The following is a 21646-nucleotide window of genomic DNA, read 5'->3' on the forward strand; positions in this document are numbered from 1 at the left end:
AGACATACAAACACACACATGCATACACATTTTGCCTTATATATATATATATATATATATATATATATATATATATATATATATATATATTTGCGGGATACCCGGCGTTGCCCGGCTGTTAAGAGGTGCGTGTGCTCTGCCGGGGGGGTAAATCAAAACAAAATAATAAGCTAAGTAATTACTCTGCTTAAATATAATATATAAAAAAAATGTTAAAAATGTTAAGAATCGAAAAAAAGGCAAACGAACAATGTTAAAATTTCTAAAAATCGAAAAAAGAAAAAGAAAACGCGAATGTGATGGAATAAAGCCGAAAAACGAACGTTCAAACTTCTGTAAAAAAAATCGGAAAATTAAAAAAAAAAACATAGAACGTTTAAAATGGCTTAAATAACCCTGTGTCGATATTAACACTTTAAAAATCGAAAACAAAAAGAAAAAAGACATCTCACAACACAATGCGGAGTTACAACCTTTAGACAATGACGTCGCGCTGTAATCAAGTGAGCTAGGAGGACGTTGACGAAATTGGGTCAGTTTTTTTTTTAATATTTAAACTAAATCATGTTCCGACGTCATTTGCGCATGCGTAGAAGCCATCTTGTCATGAGAGAACGGTTTTGTGCATTTTGTTTACATGGGTGTCACCACTTATCAAGGCCCAGAGGCCACTCGAGGATAAGGGTTAATAGGTATACATTAGTTATTGTGATTTTAGCATAGTAAACAGTGGGAATTTTGTAACTTGGATTACGTAGGGGGACGATTCAATAAGAACTTGTTCACATTGGACTTTTTTTGTTTTTTCATAGATATCAACACATTATCAAGGCCAAGAGACCACTCAAGGATAAGGGTTAAAGAGTGTACAGTAGAAATTGGACAATATAATAATCATTAGTAATGAAAATTTGTTAAATTTGATAACTTATATGGAACGGCTCATCAAGAACTTATTTACGTTAGACTTGAAGACAACCATATTGTAGTCAGCCGGAAAGCAGGAAAACGGAAGACAATTCCACCGGCGTGCAGTTCTAATAAAAAAGCTTTGTTCATGGAATCTACGTTTAGGTTTAGACACAGATAAAGAGTGGGGGGAATTATTGATAGTGTTTACAGCTAGACGAGTGTTTCTTGTGAAAGTTTTGCGAGGGGGGACCATAGATTGAAGCTCAGTCGAACACTTTCCATGAAAATAACGATACATCAGAGACAAACTCGCAACATCTATTCTGTGAGATAGAGGTTGCAAGGAAGAGAAAAGGACATCTCCTACGAGGCTACGAAGTCTATTTTGAACTCTATCAAGGCAGGACAAGTCGTTTCTAGCAGCTCCTGCCCAGATGTGACAACAGTATTCCATCCTTGGGCGTACCTGGCTCTTATATAGATAGAGAATTGCATCAGCAGTGAGATATCTACTGGATCGATAGAAAGATCCCACCATTTTTCCAGCGGCCTTGGCAACAGATTTGATGTACGTGTTCCATTTAAGATCAGGAGTAATGGTCAAGTCCAGAAGCTTGTCAAAACTTGAGGCCTCCTGAAAACGAGAGCCATTCATTTCAATTGATGCCAGATATGGATCAGAATGTTGATGATGTAAAGAGAGAAGCTTGGTTTTAGATGCATTAAAAGTAACCAGCCACTCCTTTCCCCATTGTACTACATGCTCGAGATCAGAGGAGAGAGAATTGGAGAGAACTTGGTCGTTTACTGTCTTAGATGTGCTACCATAAATGGTAGTGTCGTCAGCATAAATGTCTACAAATGATGTAAGGATGTGATTTGGAAGATCATTAATGTAGATCAGGAAAAGAGTTGGGCCCAGGATGGACCCCTGAGGGACACCGGCATTAATACTGTGAGCTTCTGATTTTTGCCCCTCAACTACTACTCTTATGAACCTATCAGAAAGAAATGATTTAATAATTGAGAAGACATGTCCAGCTATACCATAGCTAGAGATCTTATGAAGTAAACCTTTATGTCATACCCTATCAAAGGCCTTAGATATGTCAAGAGCAATTGCCCTAGAAAGGTTGCCTCCGTCGAGAGATTTGCTAATCATATGCGATATAACTGTAAGCACATCTGCTTTAGATCTAGCAAAACGGAAACCATATTGAGTGTCACTAAGAAGGTTATTTTTGTTGAGATGGTTGATTACATCTGTATTTAACACAGATTCTGGCAACTTACTCATGACGCACAGGAGACTTATTGACCTGTACTGAGAGGGGGATGAGCGATCACCTGAATTCTTAAATACAGGGCATACTGATGAAATTTTCCAGGGAGATGGGAAACTATTCTCCTTAAGACAACGTTTAAATAGTTTTGTAAGTATGGGCGCTAGTTCAGTTTGAATTTTTTGGAGTACTATAATTGGAATACCGTCCGGGCCAGTTGCTTTACTGGAATCAAGGTTTTTGATTAGCTTGGCAACATCACGTACAGATATACGTATATCACAGTGTGTTTTCAGATACAGGAAGAAATATTGGGGGTTGGCGGCCTTGATCGCAAAAGGTAGAATTAGCTGCAAAGTTCTTGACAAAGAGTTTGGCTTTGTCTGATGCTGACGAGATTACCTCAGGTCCATTGATGATAGTTGGGATGGAGTACACGCTTCTGTTCAGAATTCTGTTTGCTATTTTCCAAAACTGGTGGGAACCAAGCCGCTGCTGAGCTACTTTGGACTTAACAGATTGAGCATACAACAATCTTGCGCTCTTTATTACTTTCTTAAAATGGTTGCTGGCAGTCCTGAAAGCGGTTTTAGTTTCCATACATCTATTACGTTGGAAACAGTGGAAAAAGTGATTTCTGTGCGCAATTGCAGCGGCACATTCTGGAGAGAACCATGGCTGGCTGTTAGGTTTTTGCTGAAACTTTTTCGAGGGTATGAAACGGTCAATACCTACAATTAACCATTCCGTCAGGTCTAATACTATAGAGGACACATCCTTTTTAAATATGGAATGCAGAGGTAGATCAGTTATAAATGTACGGAAGCTATCCCAGTCAGCCTTAGTGTATCGATATACTGTACGATGGAGAGGTACGTCTGGGGACTTATTACATTTCATTTTTATCTTAATTGATACAACAGAGTGGTCGGAAGATCCAAGAGGCGACAGAACAGAAACTGAACATAGTTCAGGGCAAGTTGTGAGAAAAAGGTCTAGTAGGCTCGCATACTGGCCGTCATTCTCGGGCACACGGGTGGGTTCCTGAACAATCTGAGTGAGGTCATAGGCAATGGAGAAATCATGACAGAACCTCCCCTCATCATCGGTCTTGTTTGAGTGGGTCAACCATTCGACGTTTTGAACATTGAAGTCTCCACATACGTGAATGTTAGCTGAAGGATAAGCAGATAGGACTTGGTCAATTTTCTCAGATATGCTTTTAAAGATAGTAACTCCCTGTACAAAAATGGTTAGTTTCGGGCGAAGCAATGAATGTTTTGGGGCAATACTTCGATATTTGTCGGGCGAAGGTTCGGGCTTGAAAATGATACTTAGTTGGCGAAAATCCATGGCCTGTGTCGAAAATTTTTTCGAGACATGCAAACACACAAACACACACATTTTCGCTATATAGATTTTCGAAAAATAATTAAAGTTTATCGTCCGGTCTGGGAGCATTGCAAACGCCTTCGCAGAAGCAACAAATAAAATCTCCAGACGTTGATTTTCTTTTTCATAACAAATTATATTAATCTACTATTACAAATTTCTAATAACATACCACCATAAAAGGATAAAAATATTGGTACTTGAAATTAATCACTTTAGAGTCTACATTTCAGCAGGTGTCGTTTCCCCCGCGTCCGAGTGCGCTTTTACCTTGGTAACAGTTATCTATGATTTCGGATTCAATTTTTATATATGATAATATCAACTAAATTACATGAATAATATTGTTCTTCTTCCGTTTTTTGTATCACAAACAGATAGCAGCGATGGTTGCAGACTTGAAATGGCGTATTTAGGTGAAAGTAATCTTGTCAGTTAATCGAATGAAACACCATATTTTACGAAATGTTTTGCAGGTTATAACAAGTGAGACTAACAGCGGAAACTCAATTTAAACGCGGTTCGTTGGAATGCTGGCCTCGATTATACTCAACTGTCCTCCCTTCCTACTTCTGACTTGACTTCTTTCCCCTTCTCAATTCTTTCTTGATTTCTGATTAAAAATCCGCTCTTGTATAAGCTTATATATAAATAGCTAGGTGAAGGAGTAAAGGTTCCTCCTAACACTAACCGTGCATGCTTGTATAACATAGTAAATTTCTGTCGAATTCCCACGCAAAGTGTCTGTGGGAATTGATCTTAGAATCAAATGATGTTTCCTAAGTTTAGCCAAAATAAATGTTAAGGCTATTGACCCTAAATCAATCTTTTTTATTTACAGAACAATATTATTATTAAATATTTTTTAAATCGCAAATCCGCCAACTTAAGCAATTTTCTTTACTTTTGGTTGCCATATTGCACAAACAAACGGAGTCAGCAAGGTAATCGGGAAACACCTCTGCTTGTTTACATAATGAATCTATAACTTAGCGCTATTGTAATCGTTATTTATGGAAAAAATAATCCACCACAGATTTGCAACCGGTTTTATCCATTACAGTTTTTTGAATGCAAGGTAAACCATTACGGCGGAGAAGTATTATCAACTCATTAATGCAATGCATACGAAACTTCGACAACACTACCTTGCATTAGACAACACAACATACCCAATTCTCCTTCAAAACAGAGTCTAACCGCACGTTGCAAAACCGACCTTGCAGAAGTTTAACGAACTGGGCTACGAAATTCCGCCTTATGCCATGCTCTCCAAACCTCTTATTTACCGGCTACTTTTTTTCAATAATCTCGACAACTTTCTACGTCGTAATGCTTAACAAATCTAAGCGATGTCAAAAACACCTTCAGCATTTTCATCGCCGTCAGAACACAAGATTTTCAAATTACTTGCATAAATACACGTGTTTTGTGTCGGCAAACAAATGTTAATTCTGATAGACGTTATTTTCATCTTTACTGTTTTGTTTTAGCCGAGATATATGCATGAGAATTTAAAAGCTAATAACCGCAATGACTTTTTTTATCAACGTAATATTTTTATTCCAAACGAAACTGCAACAGATTAATCAAATTCTGTTTAGAATTAAACTGTTTCCGACCAATAATTTATATGTAAAAAGGAAAGTGAGATGGATATTTAATATAGACTAAAATGTACCAAAATAAACTTACATACAATCTACTAGTTAATGTTTGTCTGTAAGTAAATATGTGTCAATTCTGTTTGTCCGTTTAGTGATAGAAATAGCATTTGAAAGTAAAAAAGTGGCACACCAAAGAATTGATCTGCTATCATATGGACACATTTATGAAGTTATTTGTTTGAACCTGTGAAAAGTTACGAAGTATTTTACTGAAACCAACTGTTTACTCTTTTAAGTGATAACACTCATAATTTTAAGGAAATATCATTAAAACTACGTGAAACATTTTTTTTTCAAGAACATCAAATATAAAACAATAAATTAGGAATTCTTTATTTCGGGATCCTAGAGATTCATTAAAATGTTTTCTGCATGGAAGTGTTTGAAATGACAAAAAATAAATTAGTTTCCAAAAATGGCGACCGATTTTTAATATTAGAAATTGTTTATTCAACTTGCAAGTAATTGTGCTGTGAACCACAGCATTAAAAATAGTTCAGAAGAAAATAGATCAATTTTACAACGAAGTGAGACTAAATAACAAGTTTTTCCATATTCTCCCAATTAAAATTTCAGAACTCTTCAGTTATTCAAGGGTTATCATGTGTGTATGTTCATTAAGTAGTTTCTCACAACACTAATTACGTTTACATCTATTCTGACTTACATAAAACTATGCACAAACAAATATTATTTCTAAGAAGTTTGGCTTATTTCTATATACAATATTCAAGCTTAAACTAATTATCGAATAATTTATTATTTTGGACCACGACTGTATTGTTTAAAGTGCCGGATATTTGAATATATTTTGCTTGATTTAATGTGAAGTGGGTAGAATTTAGTTTAAGACACACCAGAAATTACATTTAAAACGAAACATAGGTGCAAAACGGTAATTATTAGGAACTAGCGGTGGTATCCCGTGTTTCCTGGGTGTTTGGAGGTGTGTAGGTAGGAGGGCATGTTTTAATATTATATAAAAACACGATGTTATAAAAAATTGGAAAAACCAAAACAAAGCAAAACCGCGAACAAATGTAAAAAAAAGAAAAGAACAAAAAAGGTGTAAAGGAGAGGAAAAGGTTTGGATAGGAAGAGAGGCTCGAACCCGAAGCATGGAAGCTAAGGCGGAAAAAATGGCTGATACGTTACCTCTGCGCCAAAGAGACCCACAATTAAGAACGGATAAAATAAACCGTTTAAAAACACCTGTAGGTGGTTTAAACTAACGTCAATGTTTTCTATAACAAGCATGACGTCATTGTCGTAGTAGCATGAGGAGGCCGGGTTTAGGGTGAAGGAACACCCCCCACGCACAAACACACACACAGTTTAGCTTTTATATTTATAGATGCACCCCCGCCCTGGTTTAGCTAATATATGACGCCGTAAAATTGAAAGGAATAAAAACCAAAACGAACGTGAAAGAATACCAAAGGAAAAAAAAGGAAAAAAAATAACTCTCCCCCAAAAAGTTCCCGCCTAAAATGCAAATAGCTTTATTTAAATCTATTTTGTTTAATGGAAAAACAATATTAAAAAAAATAAAACCTACCGTGTATAAGTAAAATATGTTTTTTTTTAATTTTCTTTGTTTATTTTTCTTTGTTTCAATGAAAAAGAAAAAAAACAGAATAAATAAAACCAGAAAACTGACCATGTTATTATTTTTTTTAATGCAGGTTTTTTTGGTTTGTTTTGGTGTCTGTGTTGTCGCTGTTAACGAATTGGAATGTCGTCTGATTCCAATATTGATAGCGTAGTAGTAATTGTGCTAATGAAACTCTCAGAAATGCAATGTATCGAAATAAATAATGAATAAGTAACTAATCCGAAAATAGGAAGTCAGCTCCCCTCAACTAGTATCATGTGTGAAATCAGTGCAAACATAATAGAAGTATAAAGACAGTAAATAAAATATTAAAGCGACTAATCGGTGCAAGATTTGAAGAACGCTGGCGGCTGACTGTTAAAGGTTCTTGTAAAAACTGGAATCCAATGTTAGTTCGTTTCGTTTGCGTAATACTTCTAATCGCAACCCCACCCCCTACAAAATGAGAAAAAATATAAAGGGAAGGAAAAAAGGTGAAAAAGAAGAAATTTATAAAATCGCACAAGTAACCCACAGAATAACTGGAATGTAAAGTCGCGTTTCACCCGACGGAAAAGTGGCAATCCATATTTTTTAAGCAACTAAGAACTCACACCGGTGTTCCTCGTATATTCATGTGTGGACGTATCCGCAGCGGTGTTAAGTGATCGCGGGCGGAGTATGAATCGAACGGAGAGAAATTGATTCTAACCTATTGTGGCAGTGACCTCTCAGCGGAAAAAAATATAGAAATGTACGAATATCAAGGAACTGTAAGGGTAGTAGGCCTATAGAACACCTCAGATCCTGTGCTGAAGCGTGGAGACATTGCATTTGAATGTAATGTCGGGATTTTTAATCCTATTAAGATCATACTCCCACGGGAAAAATGAGTTCATTTTATTTATATACAGTAGGGATAATTATTTAATTGTCAGGTTCCTTTAAGTATTTTAGTGTGTGTGTAATAAGCATAATATATATATATATATATATATATATATATATATATATATATATAATCCTCTCTATCTATTCTCTATATAAATAAATTGAACTCATTTTTTCCCGCTGACTTTGACCTTACTAGGATAAGGAATCTAGATATTTGTATATATATATATAGGTATCTGAGGTGTTCTATAGGCATATTAGCTATCCACTAAGTCGCAGATCGGAGCTTCCTATATTATATCTCATGAGAGTTCATTGCCAAAACCGGTTACGATCAATGGAAGTAGTAAAGTCATCTCTCTCTAGAAAAATCATACTTCATCCGCCACTCATTAAAACCGTCTGTGACTATTCACTGGAGACTAATAAGGACGAACGCTGGTTTAGTTTTTCATAAAAACTGGACTGCAATTTAGGTGAAACGCACCGCACTAACTTTTACGTTGTTTAAAAATAAAAACAAACACATAGCAAAAACTTTACATTTTCTTCCAGTGCATTACAACTTATGATACTTCAATTCCGTTTTATTTCGCATTTTTCGGCAATTGCAACCTCGTTTTCTTGCCTTTTTTTTGGGGGGGGGTCCATGTATCTTCCCTCTCTTTTTCGTTTTCCCGATCTTCCCCTTTCTCAAATTTATTTATTCTCTCTTTCCGTGTTTCCTCTTTTTATCGGCAAGTTCACCATCGTTTCTTTTCATTTTTATTCATTTATTTATTTATATAAACTTTTCTCTGTTTCTGTTTCTACGAACTTTACGTTTTGTTTATTTATTTCTTCTCCTTCCGTTTTTCCTCTTCCTAACACTAAAATAAATAAATAAATTCCATGCATTCATTCCTTCTTCCGTTTATTTGCACTTTGTTCGCTGTCTTTCTAATCTCTTTTATTTTTTATCTTTTTTATAAAAACATATCATACATCATTTCCGTAACATTTCGCTTTAATCGATGTCTTTCTCCCGATTTTCATCGTTTATTTGTGTTTTTTTTAATTTATTTATTTCTTGTCTTTTTCAAGTTTTCCCTTCTAGGTGGCACTAGGAACCCATATTTTTCATTCTTCTTCCTTTTTCCCCTTTTATGCGTTGGAAATGTCCGTCTTACGTTCGTATATAACAACATATTTGCTGGGTAGATTTCGGGGTGCTAAAACAGCGGAAATGTGAATTCTTCCATTACACTAAATAGAGACACGGCAACGCGTGCCAGGGTACAGCTAGTTATATAATAATATTCATGTTCATACTACCGTATTTAAAAATACTTCCTGCATTTTAATGGCAATTGGTTAGATATGTCCTGCTATTTCATTCTCTTTCGAGGAAAAAGTAATATTGTATATTTTATATTGCCGTGGGAACATCTTGTTAGGGAATACATGCTTTGATTTATCTATTTTCTGCATGTATTTTATATAGAGACCCCCCGGGTATTATCTCCTCTATTTTAGAGAGGTGGTGTAGTAAATGCAAAGTAATCATGATAGCCCTTTACCAGTAATTACCGCTTACCTTCTCATTAGGAATATCCTCTTTGGCTTAAATTCCTCCATTTATGGATAGTTCATTTGCAATGTTCTATCAATTTAAGGTATTGACTCCTTTGGGAATAGTGGTTATATGTGCGTTCCTTATCATACAACACCTCAAAGATTATCTTTTACTTTTTGAAGGTAGAAAAGTGTACTATATATTGTTATTTATTTTATCTCTTGTGATATAATTCTCTTACATATTTAATTCTGCTTGGTAATGAAGAGAATATATCATAATATAATACTCTCAGTTATATTCTCATCATTTGATGTTCGGTTATTTTAGTTCAATAAAAATAATATCATTGTGATCACAGTCTTTTAAAAATATACACGTGAAGGAAGCATATATTTGTTATAATACACCACATACACACACATTTATATATATATATATATATATATATATATATATATATATATATATAAATGTAGTGGAGTCAGAAAGGGTGAAAGTAGGAACACGACGACTTGGTGAGAATAAGAAGAACATTTGTATCAAGCAAGGGTTAGTGATACAGAAAAGGTTAGTAAGTCCGTTGGGAGTCGTCTCTGTATGATATCAGGGATAGCTCTCATTGAGCGGTCTAAACTGGCTAGTTATGTGTCTAATGGGCAAGTCTAGCTTAGCGGTTATAAGGGTGTGTATGTCCGCACAACTCTCCCTTCCCCGTTTTTTCTGGTTCAGGGAAAGAAAACGTTAATATTTCTTCCTTTTTGGATCGATGATAAGGGGGTTCAGTAATTTTTCTCTTCCTTTTTCGTTGCGGAGGCTCGATATAGAACATATCATATAACGTATCGCTAGCTTCTTCCTTGACTTGAGGTGTGTCTTTGCCATCGTCACGACGTGGTCTACTTTGATTTAGGTGTCTCTTATGAGTGGTGGTAGGCCCTAGAACGATGTAGCGTGTGCTCCCATTCTTTTGTCAATTGTTACCTTCCGAAAACGATGTGTTATTTCCGTATGCTTTAAAGAAAACTTTTTCTCCTAGGTTATACTTTTTTGTGGCAACGGTAGTGGTCCTACCCCAATTTGCTCGTTTTGGCAGTAGTTTTCGAAGACTGGTCGTATTTTTCGCGCAAACATGGTCTCTGCAGGATACGTCGCTTCAGGGGTATGCGGGTTCGGTGTGATCCTGTAAACCCGTAGGAACTGTTGTAAGGCCTTATCTGAAGGTGTTCCAGAAGCTTTCTTCAATGCTCTTTTCAAAGTGTCTACGAAACGTTCTTCCTGTCAATTTGGTATACTCTTCAGTAGTTGTAGCAAAGTGCAATAATTATAGATTAATTTCCCATACACTTATTTATTCGTTGACACGTGGTTCTTTTGTCTCAGATATGCCAGTAGTTCGGAAATGGAGACGGATATTTGGTTTACTGTAGAGAGGAAATACAATATATTATACAATATACACTGTACAATATACAATATAAAATATATAATATAAAATATACACTACATAACATACAATATAAAATATACAATAAAACACATACAATATAAAATATACAATATGCAAGTCGACTTGTGTTCAGCAAGTTACGGTTTTGTTTCGGCTTCCTGTTTTTAGTAATAGATATTGTTGCACGAGCCGTATTTTTCCTCACTCCGCTGGTAAGTAAAAATTTATCCAACAACGAAAAGAGTCTTTATTTTAAAAGTGCTTTTAAAATTTACAGGTAAAAGAAAAAAAAGAGGGTATCATTTCTTTGCAGTGTGCCTGCGTTCTGTTGCAAAAAATAATGAGGAGGAAGAACAAAAAACATTTTTTTTTAAATCATCAAAAACAAAAATGGCTTTCCAGCATGTAAAAATAATATTTGCCTTTTCATCACACTGTCTCTTTTTCTTTTCCTTCTCGGTACAGTTCAAACAAACAACTAGTCGGTCAACAATAACGACTTTGTCAACAAACAAGAAGTCATTTCCCAAAATTTCAGTAACAGAAGAAAAAAATCTTCCAACAAAAAGTCCATGTGATTTTGAATAAACATTTGGGTCAACAAGTCCTACGGCAAATTAAAACAAGATTATTTTTTTCTTTTTTAGCACAGCATGAAAAAGAAATTTTACTTACTATTTCTTTGGGTAGATACATTTAAATGTTGTAGACCTTTTTTTTTGTACACTGCCCTTTTCTGTCGTTGAACTTTTGTGGTTTTGCGTTGTAACTTAGAAAGATTGCAATTGACCATTTCGTACGTTTGAAAGTTGAACATTTTACGCGTGTGTTTATTTATTTTTTTTACATCCTTGTCGCCATTGTAGTGGAGCCGGAAAGGGTGAATGTAGGAATACGACGACTTGGTGAGAATAAGAAGAACATTTATATCAAGCAAGTGTTTGTGGCATAGAAAAGGTTAGTAATCCGGGGGTCGTTTCTGTACGATATCTGGATAGCTCTCATTGAGCGGACTAGACTTGCTGGTTATGTGTCTAATGGACAAGTCCAGCTTAGCGGTTATAAGGGTGTGTATGTCCCCACAACAATATATATATATATATATATATATATATATATATATATATATATATATATATATATATATATGAGCGTATGTGTTAGTATGTGCAGTATCGGCCATAATATAAGGAACGGAAAAAATACCCTTATTCATGTATATTTAAAAAAATTAGTGCATGGATTTTTCTGAAATACTCAGAATAAACAAATAGAACCATTTTTCTTTGTTGTGCTTATCAGCAGTTCAAATATTAAAAACTAGCTATTTTTATGTAAAGTTTAGTCTCTTAAAAATAAATGTTCTATTTCGTTCCTTAACTTTTGGCCAGGATAAATCCAGAGATATAATTTAAAACTAAAATATTTTCTCAATATTGAATCGTAATTTTATTTTTTGTTCTGGTACTAGTTTATACACATTGGTTCTATTTGTTTATTCTGAGTATTTCAGAAAAATCCATGAACTAATTTTTAAAATAAACATGAATAATTGTAATTTTTTTCGTTCCTTATATCATGGCCGATACTGTACATATGTGCGTATATACGAACGTCGTACAGAATTAAAGTCAAATTAGTTCAGTAGTTTCTGAAAAAAGTTAGAAATATACACAGACACCGACAGCTAAGGTAAGGAGAACACAAATAAGAGCAAAACATAAGAACAATTCAAAAAGGTAAAATGGATGAAGAAGAAATATAAAAAATATCAAAAATATGAAGAATGAAGAATGTTTGAAAAAAACGGCAAATTATATAATTAACATAAAAAATTAAAATTAAATGAGAAAGATTTAAAAAATCAAACCTTTACAGAGAATTATATGTGGAAAAATATTGGAACCAGATGTAATAAAATATAATCTAAGGAAAAATATGAGTAGAATAAAAAACGACGAAAGATATAGAGAAACATATATAAAATAAATAAGCGTGACGTTCGAAAAATATAATAACGGATTAAATAAATCTACGTAACAGATAAAAACAAATATAGAAAAAAACACACACAATTCAACAAGGAAGAGAAAATCATTTGACAATTTTGCTAAAATATACAAATCTTTGGGGAATGATAAGCTATTTTTGCAGATGAAGATTTAATCAAGAATTTTTAGATCCCGCACTTAAATATAGATGTCTCGTGGGATATATAATATAAGTAAAAACTGGAAAGGAGAGAGAATGATTGATTTGTGTCGAATATCAATGTCATACAGAAATATTCGATCTGAACTCATATGAAGTATGAAAAATGGATATATCACGTGAGCAGGGTAGATTTTATTGAGAATAGCACAGAAGAAAGATATAAATACTAGAATTTAACATGTAAAAAATAAAAACATATTTGCGTATGCGTGTTATAAACTCTGTCAATCTATACTACAGTGGAGTAAATCAGGTTGGTGGGTACTTATAACCCAGAAATGATATTCTATTAATTTGGCATTGTGTTTACTTTAATTCAACCCAAACAATTCATAGTGCCATTTACATGTAGCGGTTTACTGTCATGAACGCCTGATTTACCTCCAAGTAACCTGAGTTTGCATCTAGGGAGAAATTTGTTTATTCACATTAAATTACAATTTCTACATTGTTGTACCACCTGGAAAACAGGCACTAGTAAGGGATTTGATAAATCTCGATTTCCGACGAAAATATTTTTCGAGTAGAATATAACAAAGCAGAGAGTGACATACAATTAAGAGTTGGGATTTCGCAGCTATCTCGGTGGTTCGTACGTATAAATGTCAAAGTTACAGTTCCAGTAATGTATCGGAACACTTTCAGTGAAGGAACTTATAAAACATAAGGATCAATACTCTAAAACAATGTAATATTAAACTAATTCTAATATTGATATTAACACAACTGCTTACACTAAAATATCAATTAGCTTAATATATTCGACAATTCGTTTTACAAATATGACACAGGAAAACATTGGGATTCCTCTGTTTTTAGCCGTGTGTAAAATCATACTACAACTATTATTTCAAAATTAACCGTATCAGGCCAATCGGTATTCTAGACTCAAGTATGTAAACATAAAAATGCGTTTTGAAACTTAACCATGGCGGACTAAAGAAAAGACTAATTGAAACATGAGTTACCTAGACCAACAAGGGAAACAGAACGGGTATGGTGGCTATATGCAAATACGCCACAGTTAGGAAAAAGTACCATAAAAAAGAAAAAGAACACGTAACAGAAACGATTACGTAAGAGAGGTGATTTACGTCACAGTCATAACGCGAAGTCACTATTGTCGGGATAATGAGGATATAAATGTTGTTAAAAAAAGGAGTCGAATTAAGTATGGTATTCCCATTTTCCTCGATAGCACGTTAAATCCAGAAATTACGACGGTACCCACACATTGCATATCGCAATTTAGTAATGATCTCAAATTGGTTAAGGTAAAATAGTAATACTTCGTTTTATGTTACAGAAATATAAACATTACTTCTTTTTATTCATACTATTACAACGGCAAATAAGACGAAAATAGTCCAAACTCTCTGAGATATTTATTTTATGTTTCCCTTACTTTTTTTCCTGTGTCATATTTGTAAAACGAATCGTCGAATATTTTAAGCTAATTTATATGCCGATGTAAATATTATATTGAAATTATTCCAAGAATAGCAGGATTAAACGTGTGAGGGGAGAGCAAGCGAAAGCGAAAACGCTATACAGAGGGGTTATTTTTAGCCAAGACAAATAAATTTACGTAGCCATGCTAGTGAAAAGAGAAAGTAGCAATCAACCTAATAATTTTAACTAATTGATGAACGAAGCCGATTACGAGCACACTGATATGTAATCGACATTCAATCTTTTTAAACAATTTATTTGAAGAAAAGTCATTACACCGATGTATGGATATGTAAAAAAAGCATAAACATCTGAATTATTATCGATAAGTGCTTGAGAATTAAAAATAAAGTAAAAGCAAATAAGACCACAAACTTTTTTCAAGAATGTAGCTAAACTGTAGTGCGATTGAACCATATTCTGCTATCTAGTTTTAGAAAAGATCAAGGTAAGTAAGTTAAAACCCTTTCGGTGAACAGCTCGAGTGTAATTACACTTAGAATAAATAAAGTGGATCAATAATTCCCAAGCAACACACTGTTATCGAAATAATATTTAATAGATTCAGACTAGAATAAAAGTTTAGCAAAAACGATGTGACATATTTTAACCCAGTCGCTTTAAATTAATTAACAGAATGAACTGATTTTCAAGAATTATTAACTAAAGTTTCTTGTAAAGAAAAAGATTACACAAAATTGATTATTTTTAGAAGTGTTTGTAATTATTATAATAGTTTATGTATGCACAAACGGATTCAAATTCCATTTTTAAACGAGAATAAAAATTATTTACAAATTCGTTTAAAATCAAATCTTGCAGATATGTACTAAACCTATTACTCAATTTTATTTTGTAAATAGCTTTATGACGTTTGACTGACCATTATTGAAGCATTTTCAGAAGTTCTACCTATGTTTTTGCGCTTGTTTGTTCTCACTCGTAGCGATTGATAAGTGGATCGCTTCAACGATATTTACATGCCCTCACTCACGTAGCAATATCTATGTAATTTGAAAGTCAGATGTAGAATTCCACCCAAAACAGTTTCACACAACATAGAAACAGTCAGCCTTTCCTCGCCTTTTACTACGACTTTGGCAAGGGCTGAGATAGATATTCCGTAATTTTTCTCTTCCGACTTTCTCTCAACTGTATATGAAAAATGTACTTATTATTGAATGACTGCGTTTAAGGTTATCTTTCCAGCAAACTGTTTAGTAGATACATGATCATATAATAAAAATGTGCAAGGTTTTCTCAAAATAAGTAAAATTATTTTAATATATGATTGCATTTTTTATTTTCGTTCATTGTTGCTCCGATTTTTCTTTAAGTGGTCACTGCAGCCAATTGCTGGTCATCGATCGTCTCAACATCATTTTATTAGGCGAATAAAACTCCTTTTTATTGCAAAAATATAGAGACGTTCACTGTTGGGTTCCACGGTTTAGATTATGAAGAGAATAATAATGTAATGTTCTCTTAATTATTTAACATATATACTTGCATTGCTCTTCAGAGAATATTCGTCTCCCTTTTAGAGCATTGACCTACTTAGTCGATCAATACATAACTCCTATTATTCAGTGTCTGCAATTCGGGTTCTGTCGACAAATCATTTTTTTTCAAGTCAAAAAAGATAATGTAATAACTTTAGTTTCCTCTTTTGTCATATTGCGTCAATGCAGTTTGACATGTCGCCCTGTGCTTTAACCTTACATGTCAACCATCTTCGCTTCATATCTCGAAATGATTTTGTTCAGTATATATTAGGCTTTACACTAAATACATAAATTTACATAGGATAAGGTACTAATGAATTCTCACTTGTGCGTTTTAAGAATAAAATGTGCAATTGTGAATTTGCATAATTGAATTCCATTACTATATTGATGCTGTATCCCGAATATTTAGCATGGTTTTGAAAATAATTATACTATAAATATTAACATTGTCTATTTCAATATTTATATTATTCTTATTGTTTTTAACTTATGAAGTAGTGCTGGCATTTGGTGAAAAAATAGCTGAAAATTTCACAATGTGTTTATCAATATTTTACATGAAGCGAAACATTAAGAAGTTTATCTAATGAAAACGAAAATTATTTCGTGAAATAAAAGTAGATAAGGACGCTCGTAATGAAATTATACACGTTCTTAGACGATTAAAGAATCAAAATAAATCTTGGTAATTGCATCAGACCCGGGAATTTAAAACATAAGCAGTAATCAAAATCGGGAAAATATTGGAATCGTCCCATCAGAAATATGTATATATCTATAAAATAAAGCTCAACATTGTGTGGCTGGCTGCACACGAATAGGCTCCTATATAGTTTACTATTATACTAAATTGAACACATAAAATGATCGAATAGGTGTCAAGGAGCAAGTATGGGTATGAAATATTATCCTCACCAACAAATGCAGGGACCTAGGGGAAAAAGGTCTATAAAGCTACGTGCGAATACCCGGTCTTCTCGAGCTAGGATATAACACGAGGAAGACCATGGTGTTCGCCGGTTACAAGTGTAGTGCTAGGTATTACCGATTCGAACACCAAAAAAACTCTGATAGCGCAGCTTCAGCCGCTTTTTGTATTGTTGATATAGTGTCCGGCGATAGTGGGCGATCCACTTTTCCTTACCGATCGTTCGCTGAAAAAATAATACTTCAATATTCTGCCATGCTTTTAGTTATTCACAAGTTGACAAGCAATGAAGAATCGACTCGGATGCCCTCTTTGCTTATCGTTGTATTGATTTATTATTAACAATTGTGAGTACAAAAGAAAATGGTAATTATGTACACTTATAACAAGAAAAAATAAATAGAAATCTATGCCATATTTTCTTACCGGCATTCTTGCGATAGTCATTGAAACGGGACCCTTTTGCTTTTAACAATCAATTCGCCTTTGCTTATCGGTTGGTCAGTAAAAGGAATGTTTTTTTATGCGTGGTGGTGGTGGTGGACAAAAACAGCGAAGTTCCAACAACGATTCGTGACCAACAAAAAAATCGACAGCAATTGATTCTTTTCATTCTCCAGCCTTTTTTTTTTTAATCACGGGGTTTATTAGGATCTGGCTAGTCTGAGTTTCCCACCCAATAAATTCCTGGTCACTACGCTATACTCTGATTCGTCTTCGTTGGATAATTTGTCACATAACCTATGCACATTAATTAGGTTATTTTCTCTCAGCAACCAACATTTCATCATTTGGTTTCATATACCGGCCAACCTCAGCCGTGACGTATAAGGTGGATTCTAGGTGGTAAGATAACTGAAAACAATATTGTTAAGGTTCCCAAAATTTTTTTCTTTCTCTTCATGTATTACATAGCGATTAAATCTCTTTTAAACTGGCAAGGTTATCTTGCATTAACTCGTGATTGTTCACATAAATAAAATCATTAATTCAGCATCTCTGGGGAAATTTTCATAGCTGGTTAGTCATACTTATACACGCTCACACCGAGGGGAATATTTTGACGTGTGACGCAGCTCACCAAATAAGGGCGGAGTCATTGGAAACCATTTATACACTAAAACAATTTAGCCACAGAGTTACTGAATATAGCAGGATAAACAACCATGAGTTGGGGAGGTTTTGACAGGTTATACTGTTCAGTCTCCCCAACCAGGGGTGTTAGTTATTAAAAGAAAGCGTATGCACGCTCACATGTTTCATGTAGAGCTACCGAACTTTCCAAGATAACTCACCATAGAAAGAGAGTGACGGGATTCATCGCTCACTCACCCCAACCAATGTGAGTCACTTATAATAACAAACGAAAATTACTGTCCATAGGTTTGTGACAAATAAGATTTTTATTACTGATCATTCATTTTCGTTTGGGGTGGTTGCTTTGGATTCGACACCACAATAGTTTGAAGCTATCATTTTATACCATCACTTTCCATTTTCATAATTTTTCATATATTTAATTATCAGTATTCATTTTTTAAGCATCTGAGTACTTCTGCTAGTATATATATATATATATATATATATGTGTGTGTGTGTGTGTGTGTGTGTGTGTATAGGCTGAACCGATACAAATCTCGCTCTAGAAAAATCAAGATCATTCCATATCCGTTTGATGAAAACCGGTTTTCTTTTTTCTTTTTTTTTATTTGCAGATCATTTACTTGTTGGCCCATTGTGTATACATCCCAAGAGCAATGCGCGCTTTTTATCATGTCTGAAAGTGGCACAATGTTCAACGAGAGAGATTAGATATGCGCCTCTGTACGACTCATGCTCTCTACTGATCAAAGTTATGACAACAGGTCCATTGCAATTACCCTCAGAATGCAAATTCGGACGGTTTCACGCTTCGGGACACCTCTCACCGAACTTTCCGGCCACGGTTATGGTTATTGTTGTGGTTTAAAGTTAGGGCCACATCATGCAGCCTAACATCTTCGAAGTCGGATTAGAAATCATCAATCAAGTGGATGTTGTGAACAGTGTGATGATCCTCTGGATCAATCAGGTTGCGGCTGGCATACTCTAGGTGTGGCAGTAGGGCTCAGCGCCGGCCCACAAGTCTAAAGAGACCCAAGCTTTCTCTTACTTTCTCCTTTCCTCCCCGACCTGGATAAATTTGTTTGGTCATGCGTCGACAACATCACCAACATGACCTTACTCAACATCACCAACATGACCTTATAAATTCCAAGAGCAATGCGCGCTTTTTATCAGCCTGATCGCCGCCATCCGCCGAGTATTCGCCGAGCTCCCGCCTGCGCTTTTGGAAGAGACATGATTCCGGTTTCGGGACCTTTCGAGGCGATGAGTTAGGCTGCAGGCGGTTACATTGAATGGATGTAAGCTCTACAACATAATCAGGTTACCTACATTGATTTTTTCAATATTTCTAAAATGAACCTGTAGCGTAGTTTTATTTAGGGCGACAAATTTGTCATTCCACTCTGCATATATGAAGCCCACGGTAAGTGAGCGTAACAAAGATAATAGGATATATTACGGCGTAAAGTATTTTATTGATATCAACTTAGTTGAAATTGGCAAGTTATTTAATCCTGAGCAAACTGCATGAATGGTGTAAAGAGAATCGATAGAGCAATCTTTAAATTTTGTTATTTATTGATGACGAAATCGCTTCTGTGTTCATTTTACCATTGCACTATATTAATGTTATTCTTTTCTTTTAGTTACATTTCTTTGTTTTTATCCATGGTCTATAAATGATCATGTTTATTCATATGTGGTGAGTTTCTGTTACAAGAACAACTTTTAGTAACGAAGGATGCCGACTTAATTTCACCTGAATAATTTGCTTATATGCTTATAAGTGATGTAACTTGGAGACACGTATTTTTTCCTTTTATATCTATGTTTGCAGAGTACCAGTCAATTTCAATGTTGATGTTTTCTTTACATATAATCTATAAAAATGATAGTTTTTATCTAGCCATATTGCACAGACAACAGTAACTCAGTAACTCGTATTGTATCGCTTAGACTTTTACAATAAAGACCAATAGGCAGTATTAAATGTTTATCTTAGCTATATTATAAACACGATAACCGCTACCGATTATAATATATAAACTTATATTCCTTATTTTGGATCGATTTTCAAGACAGTTTCTATATAGTTTGAGTTCTTATCTTTTTTATTTGTTCGTATATTTGCGTGTTATTTTTGTCAACAGTAAGGTCTATATTTTCATGTAAGTTGGCACAATGATATTGTAGGGTTTGCGTTTTGCTTAATTCTTATAAAAATAAATACGATTCCGTGTATGCTAATTCATGGTTAAGTATACTATTATACTTAATCATGAATTAGCATACACGGAATCGTATTCTAATTTGCAGATCGTCGGAAGTTTCTATTGCTTGCCTTGGATTTCACGGCATTTTTATTGTCGGCATTCTTTCCACAAATACATTAAATACTTACAGGCAGGAAAAGGAGATGGTTTGCAACATCATAAGTGTAAGCGATTTTTACTAATCGAACTGGATTCGCACTTGGAATAACCCAGTCGTCAGTCTGTTTCGTAAACAACTTTATCACTCCCCAGTGCATGTGAACACATGACGCTGGACAAATTAATTTTCAAACATGGTTATTACATGCGCCCCCTTTGATTTGTCCGTGTAATCTTGGATCCCTATTTTATACTTGGATATATAATAATAATAATAATAATAATAATAATAATAATAATAATAATAATAATGAACAACTGAAAGAACAAATGCCTCAGTAACTTCATAACCGTGGACTACTCCCAGTGGAACACAAGCGATACCAAAAAGGAAAAAGAGGAAGACACAACCTATTACATATAGACAAAAAAGTTCTGACGGAGGCCAAAACTAGAAAAAAGAACTTAACCATGGCATGGATAGACTATAAGAAAACATATGATAGAATCCCGCAAGCATGGATAATAGAATGCCTGAGAATGTACAAAATACTATCCTGATTGAAAATGCAATGCAAAATGGAGACTTGAACTGACAGCTGATAGACAGTACGCAACTGAAACCAAGGTACAAGGAGGAATCTTTCAAGGTGATTCACTATCACGATTGATGTTCATTATAGCTATGACGCCCCTGAACAACGTCCTAAGAAAATGCTAAGACGGGTGTAGATTCACTAACACGGAATAAAGAATGAACCACCTAATGTAAATGGCTGACCTTAAATCTTTTGCAAAACTAAGACAGAACTAGAAACACTTAAAAACACGACCAGCATTAGGTGAAAAGCATAGCTACAAATACCTGGGAGTTCTGGAAGCAGACGCCATCTAAGTAACGAAAATGAAAGAGAAAATTGGAAATTAATACCTCAGCAGAATAAGAAAAATCCTCGAAACCAATTTAAATAGTCGAAACCTTATTAAAGGAATACACATGTGGGCAGTGCCATTGATAAGATACTCTGGACATTTTATATACTGGACATAAGGATAACTAAGGAATCTCAACCAGAAGACCAGAAAACATATAACGATGCACAATGCACTAAACCCGAATGATGATGCACTAAACCCGAATGATTATAGTGACGGACTATATATGAAAAGGAAAGACGGAGGAAGAGTTGGGGTCTGTAGAGAAGACTGTGTACATATTACGAAAAAAAAAGTAGCAAAATATATAATGCAGAACACCGAAAGAATAATATCTGCAGCCAGAGACCGGGAATAAACAAACAAGACGAAGAATTAGATG

Source organism: Euprymna scolopes, chromosome 32 (genome assembly GCF_053919585.1).
Source record: "Euprymna scolopes isolate OS-2025 chromosome 32, ASM5391958v1, whole genome shotgun sequence".
NCBI classification, from domain to species: Eukaryota; Metazoa; Mollusca; class Cephalopoda; order Sepiida; family Sepiolidae; genus Euprymna; species Euprymna scolopes.